The sequence below is a fragment of the Ambystoma mexicanum genome, chromosome 7q (assembly GCF_040938575.1).
Source record: "Ambystoma mexicanum isolate Mex_15411 chromosome 7q, UKY_AmexF1_1, whole genome shotgun sequence".
Taxonomy (NCBI): Eukaryota; Metazoa; Chordata; class Amphibia; order Caudata; family Ambystomatidae; genus Ambystoma; species Ambystoma mexicanum.
The window spans coordinates 1,138,066,879-1,138,079,372 of NC_090941.1; positions in this window are offsets into that span (position 1 = coordinate 1,138,066,879).

Here is a 12,494-nt window from a genome sequence, read left to right on the forward strand (position 1 = left end):
AGCACTTCTTCCACAGTGCCCATAACAGTAACAGCCTCAGACAAGAACAGGGATGCAGACCCATTGGCTGAACATTGCAGTTTTGAATTTCAGATGTCTTGAAACCTCATAGAAATACAGCTTCATGGTTATAAGTGCTTACCTTTTGAGGTTGAAGTTCTGTGAACTAAACAGCAACTTTGGAAGTGTATGTTATAATATTTAGGATGGATTGCATTTGAACATCAGGTGCTCACCTAACAGGAGTTCTTTCTATTTTTCTTTAGTTAGTAAGTGCTTCCATGTTGGGTGAGCAATTGTTGCAATATCCCCACTACAGAAAACCATCTCTCTATACTTTCAAAATCTTCACCAAGCAAGCTCAGAAAAGAGCGGGAAAAATGTGGGAGGAGCTACTTAATGGTTTGGTGCCTTGAGGGCCTTTCAAGGGATAAAAAGGTGGGCACTTCTTCCACAGGGCCCATAGCAGGAACGGCCTCAGATGAGAACAGTGATGCAGGCCAACTGGCTGAACATTGCAGTTTTGAATTTCAGATGTCTTGAAACCTCATAGAAATACAGCTTCAAGCTTGTAAGTGCTTACCTATTGAGGTTGAAGTTCTGTTAACTAAACAACAGCTCTGGAAGTGTATGTTATAATATTTAGAGAATAATTGCATTTGAGCATCAGGTGCTCACCTAACAGGAGTTCTTTCTATTTTTCTTTAGTTAGTAAGTGCTTCCATGTTAGGTGAGCAATTGTTTCAATATCTCCACTGCAGAAAACCATCCCTCTATACTTTCAAAATCTTCACCAAGCAAGCTCAGAAAAGAGCGGGAAAAATGTGGGAGGAGCTACTTAATGGTTTGGTGCCTTCAGGGCCTTTCAAGGGATAAAAAGGCGAGCACTTATTCCACAGTGCCCATACCAGAAACAGCCTCTGACAAGAACAGGGATGCAGACCCTTTGGCTGAACATTGCAGTTTTGAATTTCAGATGCCTTGAAATCTCATAGAAATACAGCTTCAAGCTTGTAAGTGCTTACCTTTTGAGTTTGAAGTTCTGTGAAATAAACAACAACTCTGGAAGTACATGGTATAATATTTAGGGATGGATTGCATTTGAGCATCAGGTGTTCACCTGACAGGAGTTCTTTCTATTTTTCTTTAGTTAGTAAGTGCTTCCATGTTAGGTGAGCAATTGTTGCAATATCTCCACTACAGAAAACCATCTCTCTATACTTTCAAAATCTTCACCAAGCAAGCTCAGAAAAGAGCGGGAAAAATGTGGGAGGAGCTACTTAATGGTTTGGTGCCTTCAGGGCCTTTCAAGGGATAAAAAGGCGAGCACTTCTTCCACAGTGCCCATAACAGTAACAGCCTCAGACAAGAACAGGGATGCAGACCCATTGGCTGAACATTGCAGTTTTGAATTTCAGATGTCTTGAAACCTCATAGAAATACAGCTTCATGGTTATAAGTGCTTACCTTTTGAGGTTGAAGTTCTGTGAACTAAACAGCAACTTTGGAAGTGTATGTTATAATATTTAGGATGGATTGCATTTGAACATCAGGTGCTCACCTAACAGGAGTTCTTTCTATTTTTCTTTAGTTAGTAAGTGCTTCCATGTTAGGTGAGCAATTGTTGCAATATCCCCACTACAGAAAACCATCTCTCTATACTTTCAAAATCTTCACCAAGCAAGCTCAGAAAAGAGCGGGAAAAATGTGGGAGGAGCTACTTAATGGTTTGGTGCCTTGAGGGCCTTTCAAGGGATAAAAAGGTGGGCACTTCTTCCACAGTGCCCATAGCAGGAACGGCCTCGGATGAGAACAGTGATGCAGGCCAACTGGCTGAACATTGCAGTTTTGAATTTCAGATGTCTTGAAACCTCATAGAAATACAGCTTCAAGCTTGTAAGTGCTTACCTATTGAGGTTGAAGTTCTGTTAACTAAACAACAGCTCTGGAAGTGTATGTTATAATATTTAGAGAATAATTGCATTTGCGCATCAGGTGCTCACCTAACAGGAGTTCTTTCTATTTTTCTTTAGTTAGTAAGTGCTTCCATGTTAGGTGAGCAATTGTTGCAATATCTCTACTACAGAAAACCATCTCTCTATACTTTCAAAATCTTCACCAAGCAAGCTCAGAAAAGAGCGGGACAAATGTGGGAGGAGCTACTTAATGGTTTGGTGCCTTGAGGGCCTTTCAAGGGATAAAAAGGTGGGCACTTCTTCCACAGTGCCCATAGCAGGAACGGCCTCGGATGAGAACAGTGATGCAGGCCAACTGGCTGAACATTGCAGTTTTGAATTTCAGATGTCTTGAAACCTCATAGAAATACAGCTTCAAGCTTGTAAGTGCTTACCTATTGAGGTTGAAGTTCTGTTAACTAAACAACAGCTCTGGAAGTGTATGTTATAATATTTAGGATGGATTGCATTTGAACATCAGGTGCTCACCTAACAGGAGTTCTTTCTATTTTTCTTTAGTTAGTAAGTGCTTCCATGTTAGGTGAGCAATTGTTGCAATATCCCCACTACAGAAAACCATCTCTCTATACTTTCAAAATCTTCACCAAGCAAGCTCAGAAAAGAGCGGGAAAAATGTGGGAGGAGCTACTTAATGGTTTGGTGCCTTGAGGGCCTTTCAAGGGATAAAAAGGTGGGCACTTCTTCCACAGTGCCCATAGCAGGAACGGCCTCGGATGAGAACAGTGATGCAGGCCAACTGGCTGAACATTGCAGTTTTGAATTTCAGATGTCTTGAAACCTCATAGAAATACAGCTTCAAGCTTGTAAGTGCTTACCTATTGAGGTTGAAGTTCTGTTAACTAAACAACAGCTCTGGAAGTGTATGTTATAATATTTAGAGAATAATTGCATTTGCGCATCAGGTGCTCACCTAACAGGAGTTCTTTCTATTTTTCTTTAGTTAGTAAGTGCTTCCATGTTAGGTGAGCAATTGTTGCAATATCTCTACTACAGAAAACCATCTCTCTATACTTTCAAAATCTTCACCAAGCAAGCTCAGAAAAGAGCGGGAAAAATGTGGGAGGAGCTACTTAATGGTTTGGTGCCTTCAGGGCCTTTCAAGGGATAAAAAGGCGAGCACTTCTTCCACAGTGCCCATAACAGTAACAGCCTCAGACAAGAACAGGGATGCAGACCCATTGGCTGAACATTGCAGTTTTGAATTTCAGATGTCTTGAAACCTCATAGAAATACAGCTTCATGGTTATAAGTGCTTACCTTTTGAGGTTGAAGTTCTGTTAACTAAACAACAGCTCTGGAAGTGTATGTTATAATATTTAGAGAATAATTGCATTTGAACATCAGGTGCTCACCTAACAGGAGTTCTTTCTATTTTTCTTTAGTTAGTAAGTGCTTCCATGTTGGGTGAGCAATTGTTGCAATATCCCCACTACAGAAAACCATCTCTCTATACTTTCAAAATCTTCACCAAGCAAGCTCAGAAAAGAGCGGGAAAAATGTGGGAGGAGCTACTTAATGGTTTGGTGCCTTGAGGGCCTTTCAAGGGATAAAAAGGTGGGCACTTCTTCCACAGGGCCCATAGCAGGAACGGCCTCAGATGAGAACAGTGATGCAGGCCAACTGGCTGAACATTGCAGTTTTGAATTTCAGATGTCTTGAAACCTCATAGAAATACAGCTTCAAGCTTGTAAGTGCTTACCTATTGAGGTTGAAGTTCTGTTAACTAAACAACAGCTCTGGAAGTGTATGTTATAATATTTAGAGAATAATTGCATTTGAGCATCAGGTGCTCACCTAACAGGAGTTCTTTCTATTTTTCTTTAGTTAGTAAGTGCTTCCATGTTAGGTGAGCAATTGTTTCAATATCTCCACTGCAGAAAACCATCCCTCTATACTTTCAAAATCTTCACCAAGCAAGCTCAGAAAAGAGCGGGAAAAATGTGGGAGGAGCTACTTAATGGTTTGGTGCCTTCAGGGCCTTTCAAGGGATAAAAAGGCGAGCACTTATTCCACAGTGCCCATACCAGAAACAGCCTCTGACAAGAACAGGGATGCAGACCCTTTGGCTGAACATTGCAGTTTTGAATTTCAGATGCCTTGAAATCTCATAGAAATACAGCTTCAAGCTTGTAAGTGCTTACCTTTTGAGTTTGAAGTTCTGTGAAATAAACAACAACTCTGGAAGTACATGGTATAATATTTAGGGATGGATTGCATTTGAGCATCAGGTGTTCACCTGACAGGAGTTCTTTCTATTTTTCTTTAGTTAGTAAGTGCTTCCATGTTAGGTGAGCAATTGTTGCAATATCTCCACTACAGAAAACCATCTCTCTATACTTTCAAAATCTTCACCAAGCAAGCTCAGAAAAGAGCGGGAAAAATGTGGGAGGAGCTACTTAATGGTTTGGTGCCTTCAGGGCCTTTCAAGGGATAAAAAGGCGAGCACTTCTTCCACAGTGCCCATAACAGTAACAGCCTCAGACAAGAACAGGGATGCAGACCCATTGGCTGAACATTGCAGTTTTGAATTTCAGATGTCTTGAAACCTCATAGAAATACAGCTTCATGGTTATAAGTGCTTACCTTTTGAGGTTGAAGTTCTGTGAACTAAACAGCAACTTTGGAAGTGTATGTTATAATATTTAGGATGGATTGCATTTGAACATCAGGTGCTCACCTAACAGGAGTTCTTTCTATTTTTCTTTAGTTAGTAAGTGCTTCCATGTTGGGTGAGCAATTGTTGCAATATCCCCACTACAGAAAACCATCTCTCTATACTTTCAAAATCTTCACCAAGCAAGCTCAGAAAAGAGCGGGAAAAATGTGGGAGGAGCTACTTAATGGCTTGGTGCCTTGAGGGCCTTTCAAGGGATAAAAAGGTGGGCACTTCTTCCACAGTGCCCATAGCAGGAACGGCCTCAGATGAGAACAGTGATGCAGGCCAACTGGCTGAACATTGCAGTTTTGAATTTCAGATGTCTTGAAACCTCATAGAAATACAGCTTCAAGCTTGTAAGTGCTTACCTATTGAGGTTGAAGTTCTGTTAACTAAACAACAGCTCTGGAAGTGTATGTTATAATATTTAGAGAATAATTGCATTTGAGCATCAGGTGCTCACCTAACAGGAGTTCTTTCTATTTTTCTTTAGTTAGTAAGTGCTTCCATGTTAGGTGAGCAATTGTTGCAATATCTCCACTGCAGAAAACCATCCCTCTATACTTTCAAAATCTTCACCAAGCAAGCTCAGAAAAGAGCGGGAAAAATGTGGGAGGAGCTACTTAATGGTTTGGTGCCTTCAGGGCCTTTCAAGGGATAAAAAGGCGAGCACTTATTCCACAGTGCCCATACCAGAAACAGCCTCTGACAAGAACAGGGATGCAGACCCTTTGGCTGAACATTGCAGTTTTGAATTTCAGATGCCTTGAAACCTCATAGAAATAAAGCTTCAAGCTTGTAAGTGCTTACCTTTTGAGTTTGAAGTTCTGTGAAATAAACAACAACCCTGGAAGTACATGGTATAATATTTAGGGATGGATTGCATTTGAGCATCAGGTGTTCACCTGACAGGAGTTCTTTCTATTTTTCTTTAGTTAGTAAGTGCTTCCATGTTAGGTGAGCAATTGTTGCAATATCCCCACTACAGAAAACCATCTCTCTATACTTTCAAAATCTTCACCAAGCAACCTCAGAAAAGAGCGGGAAAAATGTGGGAGGAGCTACTTAATGGTCTGGTGCCTTGAGGGCCTTTCAAGGGATAAAAAGGTGGGCCCTTCTCCACAGTGCCCATAGCAGGAACGGCCTCGGATGACAACAGTGATGCAGGCCAACTGGCTGAACATTGCAGTTTTGAATTTCAGATGTCTTGAAACCTCATAGAAATACAGCTTCAAGCTTGTAAGTGCTTACCTATTGAGGTTGAAGTTCTGTTAACTAAACAACAACTCTGGAAGTACATGGTATACTATTTAGGGATGGATTGCATTTGAGCATCAGGTGTTCACCTAACAGGAGTTCTTTCTATTTTTCTTTAGTTAGTAAGTGCTTCTATGTTAGGTGAGCAATTGTTGCACTATCCCCACTACAGAAAACCATCTCTCTATACTTTCAAAATCTTCACCAAGCAAGCTCAGAAAAGAGCGGGAAAAATGTGGGAGGAGCTACTTAATGGTTTGGTGCCTTCAGGGCCTTTCAAGGGATAAAAAGGTGGGCACTTCTTCCACAGTGCCCATAGCAGGAACGGCCTCGGATGAGAACAGTGATGCAGGCCAACTGGCTGAACATTGCAGTTTTGAATTTCAGATGTCTTGAAACCTCATAGAAATACAGCTTCAAGCTTGTAAGTGCTTACCTTTTGAGTTTGAAGTTCTGTGAAATAAACAACAACCCTGGAAGTACATGGTATAATATTTAGGGATGGATTGCATTTGAGCATCAGGTGTTCACCTAACAGGAGTTCTTTCTATTTTTCTTTAGTTAGTAAGTGCTTCCATGTTAGGTGAGCAATTGTTGCAATATCCCCACTACAGAAAACCATCTCTCTATACTCTCAAAATCTTCACCAAGCAAGCTCAGAAAGAGCGGGAAAAATGTGGGAGGAGCTACTTAATGGTTTGGTGCCTTCAGGGCCTTTCAAGGGATAAAAAGGCGAGCACTTCTTCCACAGTGCCCATAACAGGAACAGCCTCAGACAAGAACAGGGATGCAGACCCATTGGCTGAACATTGCAGTTTTGAATTTCAGATGTCTTGAAACCTCATAGAAATACAGCTTCATGGTTATAAGTGCTTACCTTTTGAGGTTGAAGTTCTGTGAACTAAACAGCAACTTTGGAAGTGTATGTTATAATATTTAGGATGGATTGCATTTGAATATCAGGTGCTCACCTAACAGGAGTTCTTTCTATTTTTCTTTAGTTAGTAAGTGCTTCCATGTTAGGTGAGCAATTGTTGCAATATCCCCACTACAGAAAACCATCTCTCTATACTTTCAAAATCTTCACCAAGCAAGCTCAGAAAAGAGCGGGACAAATGTGGGAGGAGCTACTTAATGGTTTGGTGCCTTGAGGGCCTTTCAAGGGATAAAAAGGTGGGCACTTCTTCCACAGTGCCCATAGCAGGAACGGCCTCGGATGAGAACAGTGATGCAGGCCAACTGGCTGAACATTGCAGTTTTGAATTTCAGATGTCTTGAAACCTCATAGAAATACAGCTTCAAGCTTGTAAGTGCTTACCTATTGAGGTTGAAGTTCTGTTAACTAAACAACAGCTCTGGAAGTGTATGTTATAATATTTAGAGAATAATTGCATTTGAGCATCAGGTGCTCACCTAACAGGAGTTCTTTCTATTTTTCTTTAGTTAGTAAGTGCTTCCATGTTAGGTGAGCAATTGTTACAATATCTCCACTACAGAAAACCATCTCTCTATACTTTCAAAATCTTCACCAAGCAAGCTCAGAAAAGAGCGGGAAAAATGTGGGAGGAGCTACTTAATGGTTTGGTGCCTTCAGGGCCTTTCAAGGGATAAAAAGGTGGGCACTTCTTCCACAGTGCCCATAGCAGGAACGGCCTCGGATGAGAACAGTGATGCAGGCCAACTGGCTGAACATTGCAGTTTTGAATTTCAGATGTCTTGAAACCTCATAGAAATACAGCTTCAAGCTTGTAAGTGCTTACCTATTGAGGTTGAAGTTCTGTTAACTAAACAACAGCTCTGGAAGTGTATGTTATAATATTTAGAGAATAATTGCATTTGAGCATCAGGTGCTCACCTAACAGGAGTTCTTTCTATTTTTCTTTAGTTAGTAAGTGCTTCCATGTTAGGTGAGCAATTGTTGCAATATCTCCACTACAGAAAACCATCTCTCTATACTTTCAAAATCTTCACCAAGCAAGCTCAGAAAAGAGCGGGAAAAATGTGGGAGGAGCTACTTAATGGTTTGGTGCCTTCAGGGCCTTTCAAGGGATAAAAAGGCGAGCACTTCTTCCACAGTGCCCATAACAGTAACAGCCTCAGACAAGAACAGGGATGCAGACCCATTGGCTGAACATTGCAGTTTTGAATTTCAGATGTCTTGAAACCTCATAGAAATACAGCTTCATGGTTATAAGTGCTTACCTTTTGAGGTTGAAGTTCTGTGAACTAAACAGCAACTTTGGAAGTGTATGTTATAATATTTAGGATGGATTGCATTTGAACATCAGGTGCTCACCTAACAGGAGTTCTTTCTATTTTTCTTTAGTTAGTAAGTGCTTCCATGTTGGGTGAGCAATTGTTGCAATATCCCCACTACAGAAAACCATCTCTCTATACTTTCAAAATCTTCACCAAGCAAGCTCAGAAAAGAGCGGGAAAAATGTGGGAGGAGCTACTTAATGGTTTGGTGCCTTGAGGGCCTTTCAAGGGATAAAAAGGTGGGCACTTCTTCCACAGGGCCCATAGCAGGAACGGCCTCAGATGAGAACAGTGATGCAGGCCAACTGGCTGAACATTGCAGTTTTGAATTTCAGATGTCTTGAAACCTCATAGAAATACAGCTTCAAGCTTGTAAGTGCTTACCTATTGAGGTTGAAGTTCTGTTAACTAAACAACAGCTCTGGAAGTGTATGTTATAATATTTAGAGAATAATTGCATTTGAGCATCAGGTGCTCACCTAACAGGAGTTCTTTCTATTTTTCTTTAGTTAGTAAGTGCTTCCATGTTAGGTGAGCAATTGTTTCAATATCTCCACTGCAGAAAACCATCCCTCTATACTTTCAAAATCTTCACCAAGCAAGCTCAGAAAAGAGCGGGAAAAATGTGGGAGGAGCTACTTAATGGTTTGGTGCCTTCAGGGCCTTTCAAGGGATAAAAAGGCGAGCACTTATTCCACAGTGCCCATACCAGAAACAGCCTCTGACAAGAACAGGGATGCAGACCCTTTGGCTGAACATTGCAGTTTTGAATTTCAGATGCCTTGAAATCTCATAGAAATACAGCTTCAAGCTTGTAAGTGCTTACCTTTTGAGTTTGAAGTTCTGTGAAATAAACAACAACTCTGGAAGTACATGGTATAATATTTAGGGATGGATTGCATTTGAGCATCAGGTGTTCACCTGACAGGAGTTCTTTCTATTTTTCTTTAGTTAGTAAGTGCTTCCATGTTAGGTGAGCAATTGTTGCAATATCTCCACTACAGAAAACCATCTCTCTATACTTTCAAAATCTTCACCAAGCAAGCTCAGAAAAGAGCGGGAAAAATGTGGGAGGAGCTACTTAATGGTTTGGTGCCTTCAGGGCCTTTCAAGGGATAAAAAGGCGAGCACTTCTTCCACAGTGCCCATAACAGTAACAGCCTCAGACAAGAACAGGGATGCAGACCCATTGGCTGAACATTGCAGTTTTGAATTTCAGATGTCTTGAAACCTCATAGAAATACAGCTTCATGGTTATAAGTGCTTACCTTTTGAGGTTGAAGTTCTGTGAACTAAACAGCAACTTTGGAAGTGTATGTTATAATATTTAGGATGGATTGCATTTGAACATCAGGTGCTCACCTAACAGGAGTTCTTTCTATTTTTCTTTAGTTAGTAAGTGCTTCCATGTTAGGTGAGCAATTGTTGCAATATCCCCACTACAGAAAACCATCTCTCTATACTTTCAAAATCTTCACCAAGCAAGCTCAGAAAAGAGCGGGAAAAATGTGGGAGGAGCTACTTAATGGTTTGGTGCCTTGAGGGCCTTTCAAGGGATAAAAAGGTGGGCACTTCTTCCACAGTGCCCATAGCAGGAACGGCCTCGGATGAGAACAGTGATGCAGGCCAACTGGCTGAACATTGCAGTTTTGAATTTCAGATGTCTTGAAACCTCATAGAAATACAGCTTCAAGCTTGTAAGTGCTTACCTATTGAGGTTGAAGTTCTGTTAACTAAACAACAGCTCTGGAAGTGTATGTTATAATATTTAGAGAATAATTGCATTTGCGCATCAGGTGCTCACCTAACAGGAGTTCTTTCTATTTTTCTTTAGTTAGTAAGTGCTTCCATGTTAGGTGAGCAATTGTTGCAATATCTCTACTACAGAAAACCATCTCTCTATACTTTCAAAATCTTCACCAAGCAAGCTCAGAAAAGAGCGGGACAAATGTGGGAGGAGCTACTTAATGGTTTGGTGCCTTGAGGGCCTTTCAAGGGATAAAAAGGTGGGCACTTCTTCCACAGTGCCCATAGCAGGAACGGCCTCGGATGAGAACAGTGATGCAGGCCAACTGGCTGAACATTGCAGTTTTGAATTTCAGATGTCTTGAAACCTCATAGAAATACAGCTTCAAGCTTGTAAGTGCTTACCTATTGAGGTTGAAGTTCTGTTAACTAAACAACAGCTCTGGAAGTGTATGTTATAATATTTAGGATGGATTGCATTTGAACATCAGGTGCTCACCTAACAGGAGTTCTTTCTATTTTTCTTTAGTTAGTAAGTGCTTCCATGTTAGGTGAGCAATTGTTGCAATATCCCCACTACAGAAAACCATCTCTCTATACTTTCAAAATCTTCACCAAGCAAGCTCAGAAAAGAGCGGGAAAAATGTGGGAGGAGCTACTTAATGGTTTGGTGCCTTCAGGGCCTTTCAAGGGATAAAAAGGTGGGCACTTCTTCCACAGTGCCCATAGCAGGAACGGCCTCGGATGAGAACAGTGATGCAGGCCAACTGGCTGAACATTGCAGTTTTGAATTTCAGATGTCTTGAAACCTCATAGAAATACAGCTTCAAGCTTGTAAGTGCTTACCTATTGAGGTTGAAGTTCTGTTAACTAAACAACAGCTCTGGAAGTGTATGTTATAATATTTAGAGAATAATTGCATTTGCGCATCAGGTGCTCACCTAACAGGAGTTCTTTCTATTTTTCTTTAGTTAGTAAGTGCTTCCATGTTAGGTGAGCAATTGTTGCAATATCTCTACTACAGAAAACCATCTCTCTATACTTTCAAAATCTTCACCAAGCAAGCTCAGAAAAGAGCGGGAAAAATGTGGGAGGAGCTACTTAATGGTTTGGTGCCTTCAGGGCCTTTCAAGGGATAAAAAGGCGAGCACTTCTTCCACAGTGCCCATAACAGTAACAGCCTCAGACAAGAACAGGGATGCAGACCCATTGGCTGAACATTGCAGTTTTGAATTTCAGATGTCTTGAAACCTCATAGAAATACAGCTTCATGGTTATAAGTGCTTACCTTTTGAGGTTGAAGTTCTGTTAACTAAACAACAGCTCTGGAAGTGTATGTTATAATATTTAGAGAATAATTGCATTTGAACATCAGGTGCTCACCTAACAGGAGTTCTTTCTATTTTTCTTTAGTTAGTAAGTGCTTCCATGTTGGGTGAGCAATTGTTGCAATATCCCCACTACAGAAAACCATCTCTCTATACTTTCAAAATCTTCACCAAGCAAGCTCAGAAAAGAGCGGGAAAAATGTGGGAGGAGCTACTTAATGGTTTGGTGCCTTGAGGGCCTTTCAAGGGATAAAAAGGTGGGCACTTCTTCCACAGGGCCCATAGCAGGAACGGCCTCAGATGAGAACAGTGATGCAGGCCAACTGGCTGAACATTACAGTTTTGAATTTCAGATGTCTTGAAACCTCATAGAAATACAGCTTCAAGCTTGTAAGTGCTTACCTATTGAGGTTGAAGTTCTGTTAACTAAACAACAGCTCTGGAAGTGTATGTTATAATATTTAGAGAATAATTGCATTTGAGCATCAGGTGCTCACCTAACAGGAGTTCTTTCTATTTTTCTTTAGTTAGTAAGTGCTTCCATGTTAGGTGAGCAATTGTTTCAATATCTCCACTGCAGAAAACCATCCCTCTATACTTTCAAAATCTTCACCAAGCAAGCTCAGAAAAGAGCGGGAAAAATGTGGGAGGAGCTACTTAATGGTTTGGTGCCTTCAGGGCCTTTCAAGGGATAAAAAGGCGAGCACTTATTCCACAGTGCCCATACCAGAAACAGCCTCTGACAAGAACAGGGATGCAGACCCTTTGGCTGAACATTGCAGTTTTGAATTTCAGATGCCTTGAAATCTCATAGAAATACAGCTTCAAGCTTGTAAGTGCTTACCTTTTGAGTTTGAAGTTCTGTGAAATAAACAACAACTCTGGAAGTACATGGTATAATATTTAGGGATGGATTGCATTTGAGCATCAGGTGTTCACCTGACAGGAGTTCTTTCTATTTTTCTTTAGTTAGTAAGTGCTTCCATGTTAGGTGAGCAATTGTTGCAATATCTCCACTACAGAAAACCATCTCTCTATACTTTCAAAATCTTCACCAAGCAAGCTCAGAAAAGAGCGGGAAAAATGTGGGAGGAGCTACTTAATGGTTTGGTGCCTTCAGGGCCTTTCAAGGGATAAAAAGGCGAGCACTTCTTCCACAGTGCCCATAACAGTAACAGCCTCAGACAAGAACAGGGATGCAGACCCATTGGCTGAACATTGCAGTTTTGAATTTCAGATGTCTTGAAACCTCATAGAAATACAGCTTCATGG